We start from the raw sequence: 5,004 nt of genomic DNA on the forward strand, positions 1-5,004 counted from the left end.
TGCTGGGTAGCAGTGATCTCAAGGTTTACACAAGACACGAACAAGTTGTGTTGAACGGAAGGCAATAAAGTGGTCGATGAGAACAGGAATCATCGAGGGGCAAGGATGGTATTACCCATCATGAATTCAATTGAATTCCTGGAAGAGCTCATAAGGTTGATGATGACCACGACACAATTGTCGAGAGATTTCATGCAGATGTAGTCAATCAGCGACGACATCAAGTCAAAGGAATGATGAAGCAAGAGGTTATTGGAACCACAGTTACGACACAAACTCGATCTCAAGCTTGTTGTTTAAGGTGAAAGGGTATGACGAGGAAAATCGACGTAAGGTTAGTTCATCGTCGAAAATTGGTGCTCCGAGAATAAGGACCAGGTAGCACCGTTAGAATCGTCACGACAATGATATAGCCAAACAGGCTAGGAATGGCGTGATCGGGTACAAACTCGTACTTATAGAAGCTTACTGAAGAGTTGTTGAACCGTAGAGCGGACTCGGTTCAGTTATCGGTGTCTTTGAGTGTTTAATAACTCAGAGCCCGTGAAAAATTGGAATCAGTGGGAAGGTAGTACTTGATGAAGAACTCATAAGAAGTTATGCAGTTCCATGATAATCTCGAGATACCAGGGGGGTAATACTCGAAGGTAGAGTAGAATAGAAGCTTGACAGGTGAAATGATGTGCAAAAGACAAGTAATTTAACTTGTCCGAGAAACGGGATCAAAGAAGAACAATATGGCCGGAACCACGATTGCAAAACATCAAATCCCAGATATAAGATGAAATTATACCAAGGGGATAATTAATTTAAGAGAAGCTTCCATGATAAGATCTACATCGTGTCCATGGGCATGAACACAAAGTTCAAGGTCGACTCCCACTTCTCCAATGCATAACCTTTCATTCACTTCTCACGTTCGATGAAGTTGCGGTGTTGAAATTTTATCTGGTGAAGCACCAGAAGAGTATGACTCGTGAAAACTTTCGGGTTCACACGGTTTAGAGAAGGTATATGTTCAACCCATAGGGGCTTCTTAGAAGCATATACCACAAGTTTCAAGAGGAAATAACACAAGCCCGAAAGCAGAGCATGGTTGGCCAAGCAGAGGATACAACTTAACAAAGGCATTATGTATCAGGGGAAGAACTCACAAAGTGATCAAATGTGAAGGACACTGGCGGATAACAATCCAACAAAGGACTTGATGGTCCACAAAGGATCTGATACGAGTATCGGTACTCAACTAGAGGAAGAAGAATGCAAGGAGATCAGATTATAGAAACAACTGACTAACTCATTTGTCAAATGCAAAGGAAATATGATTTCCAAATCAAGGGATCAGAAGCAATGCTCTGATTAGGGATGGATAAGTTGAATAGCCTTATGGTACAATCAACGACAATTGGATTGGCCGAGAACCAATTCCAGTTAAAAGAATGGCAGCTCAGCCGGAAAAGTAACTTATAAGGATCAAAGATGATTGCGTGCATTCGCAAACATATTGAGTCAACAGACTCAAAAATGATAATGACAAGGAATGTCAATAAGACTACGAGAGTTATGGGATTAACCATAAGGCAATCAAGCAAGAATTTCAAGAGCCAAAGGCTCCAGAGGATTTTCGGAAGATCGAATATTATTTTGAATACTTTTGTGAAACACAAGAACAACTGGGGATGAGCGGATACTCGGCAAGCGCGAGTAATTATCCGTAGGGGTATTCATGCAGCAAGGAACTGCAGGGCAGTAAGCGTAAAGAATTCTCGGAATACCAAAGAGTATTTCAGGACATCTTGTAATAACAAGAGCAACTGGGGATGACAATATGAACGATAGGTGTAAGTAGTTATCCAGAGGGATTTATCGATGGAAGTGAATTGCAAAAGCGATGGCACATAGTCTCGAGAGCACATCGTAGAGTATCTTCGGAATCTTCTGGTGCAGCAGGCGGTCATCGGTAACAAGTGGCTCTCCGGGAGAAAGTACTTGCGAGAACCTAAAGTTAGTTTTGTTTTTAGCAAAATCATTTAACCCGAATAGAAGAGAGCTCAGAGTCCCAGAGTAAAGGTCGAGGAGTAAACGATCCTAATACCACCCAATTGGCGACGTGGGCCCATGGGCCACACAGCCATGTTAGTAAAAAATTTTCAACGACTAGACTCGACTTCGGCCAAGGAGTTGGAAAGGGGGATTCCTACAGGCAGTCGGCTCTGATACCAACTTGTGACGCCCCCGATTCAATCGTACACTAATCATGCACGCAAATGTGTACGATCAAGATCAGGGACTCACGGGAAGATATCACAACACAACTCTACAAAAAAAATAAGTCATACAAGCATCATAATACAAACCAGGGGCCTCGAGGGCTCGAATACAAGTGCTCGATCATAGACGAGTCAGCGGAAGCAACAATATCTGAGTACAGACATAAGTTAAACAAGTTTGCCTTAAGAAGGCTAGCACAAACTGGGATACAGATCGAAAGAGGCGCAGGCCTCCTACCTGGGATCCTCCTAAACTACTCCAGGTCGTCATCAGCGGGCAGCACGTAGTAGTAGGCACCTCCGGTGCAGTAGGGGTCGTCGTCGACGGTGGCGTCTGGCTCCTGGACTCCAACATCTGGTTGCGACAACCAAAAAGAAGGGAAAGGGGGAAAAAGGGGGGGAGAAAGCAACCGTGAGTACTCATCCAAAGTACTCGCAAGCAAGGAACTACACTACATATGCATGGGTATATGTGTAAAGGGCCATATCAGTGGACTGAACTGCAGAATGCCAGAATAAGAGGGGGATAACTAATCCTGTCGAAGACTACGCTTCTCGCAATCACCGTCTTGCATCAAGTAGAAGAGAGTAGATTGAAGTCCTCCAAGTAGCATCTCCAAGTAGCATATCCAGGTAGCATCTCCAAGCGCATCTCCAGTCGCATCGCATAGCATAATCCTACCCGACGATCCTCTCCTCGTCGCCCTGTAGAAAAGCGATCACCGGGTTGTCTGTGGAACTTGAAAGGGTGTGTTTTATTAAGTATCCGGTTCTAGTTGTCATAAGGTCAAGGTACAACTCCAAGTCGTCCTGTTACCGAAGATCACGGCTATTCGAATAGATTAACTTCCCTGCAGGGGTGCACCACATAGCCCAACACGCTCGATCCCATTTGGCCGGACACACTTTCCTGGGTCATGCCCGGCCTCGGAAGATCAACACGTCGCAGCCCCACCTAGGCAAAACAGAGAGGCCAGCACGCCGGTCTAAACCTAAGCGCACAGGGGTCTGGGCCCATCGCCCATAGCACACCTGCACGTTGCGAGGGCGGCCGGAAGCAGACCTAGCCTAGCAGGCGTTCCAGTCCAATCCGGCGCGCGCCGCTCCGTCGCTGACGTCTGAAGTGCTTCGGCTGATACCACGACGCCGGGATACCCATAACTACTCCCACGTAGATGGTTAGTGCGTATAGGCTCGTAGCCGACTCAGATCAAATACCAAGATCTCGTTAAGCGTGTTAAGTATCCGCGAATGCCGAACAAGGCCAGGCCCACCTGTCTCCTAGGTGGTCTCAACCTGCCCTGTCGCTCCGCCACAAAGTAACAGTCGAGGGCCGTCGGGAACCCAGGCCCACCTCTACCGGGATGGAGCCACCTGTCCTTTCAGCCCCCTCATCAGAATCACTTGCGGGTACTCAATGAGCTGACCCGACTTTAGTCACCATCTGTATAGTATGTATGTATGTATAGTATATACCCGTGATCACCTCCCAAGTGATCACGGCCCGATAGTATAGCAAGGCAGACTGACAAGAATGTAGGGCCAATGATGATAAACTAGCATCCTATACTAAGCATTTAGGATTGCAGGTAAGGTATCAACAGATGTAGCGACAATGTCAGGCTATGCATCAGAATAGGATTAACGAAAGCAGTAACATGCTACACTACTCTAATGCAAGCAGTATAAAGTAGAATAGGCGATATCTGGTGATCAAGGGGGGGGGCTTGCCTGGTTGCTCTGGCAAGAGAGAGGGTCGTCAACTCCGTAGTCGAACTGGTCAGCAGCAGCGTCGGTCTCGTAGTCTACCGGAGAGAAGAGGGGGAAGAAATAATGAATACAGAGCAAACAAAGCACCACAAAATATATCAAGGCAATACGCGGTGTTCGGTGTGCCCTAACGCGGTAGTAGGTGATACCGGTGAAGGGGGGAAACCCCCGGGAAAGTATTCCCGGTGTTTCGTGTTTTCGGGCAGAGGAGCCGGAGGGGGAAAGTTGCGGGTTCGATAGGTTAGGGGTGTGTGGCGGACGAACGGACCGCGTATCCGGATTCGTCTCGTCGTTCTGAGCAACTTTCATGTTGAAAATATTTTAATCCGAGTTACGGATTAAAAGATATGATTTTCTAAAGATTTTATTAATTTCTAAAATTTAATTAATTATTTAATTTAATTCGAAAATGGATTTATGACATCAGCATGATGTCATGCTGACGTCAGCAGTCAACATGGTTGACTTGGTCAACTGGACATGCGGGTCCAGTGGGACCCACCTGTCATTCTCTGTTTAGTTTAATTACAGATTAGTTAATCTAATTAGTGATTAGGTTAATCTAATCAGGATTAATTAACTTAATTAATTACTTACTTAATTAAGTAATTAACATTTTAATTATTTTAATTATTATCTATTTATTTTATTAAATCTTTTTTTTTAATTTTCGTTCTGGGGCCTGGGCCCCTCATGTCATAGGCACAGGGCCTTAGCGGTTTCGGGCGCAACGGGCGCGGTTGCGGGCAACGGGCACCGGTGTGCGGGCGTGGTGGCCGGCCCCAATCAGGGCGCCCGAGGGGGGGGGGCGCCGGCGAGGCGCAGAGCGGGGCGAGGTTGGCGGGGCGCCGGCGACCACCGCACAAGCGGCAGCAGGGCGCAGGGAGCCCAGACCGGCGCATGGGCGTGGGGAACACGGCGAGGCAAGGCAAGGCGACGGCCCGGGCGGAGGGCGACGCCGTCC

The sequence above is a fragment of the Triticum dicoccoides genome, chromosome 5A (assembly GCF_002162155.2).
Source record: "Triticum dicoccoides isolate Atlit2015 ecotype Zavitan chromosome 5A, WEW_v2.0, whole genome shotgun sequence".
Lineage (NCBI taxonomy): Eukaryota > Viridiplantae > Streptophyta > Magnoliopsida > Poales > Poaceae > Triticum > Triticum dicoccoides.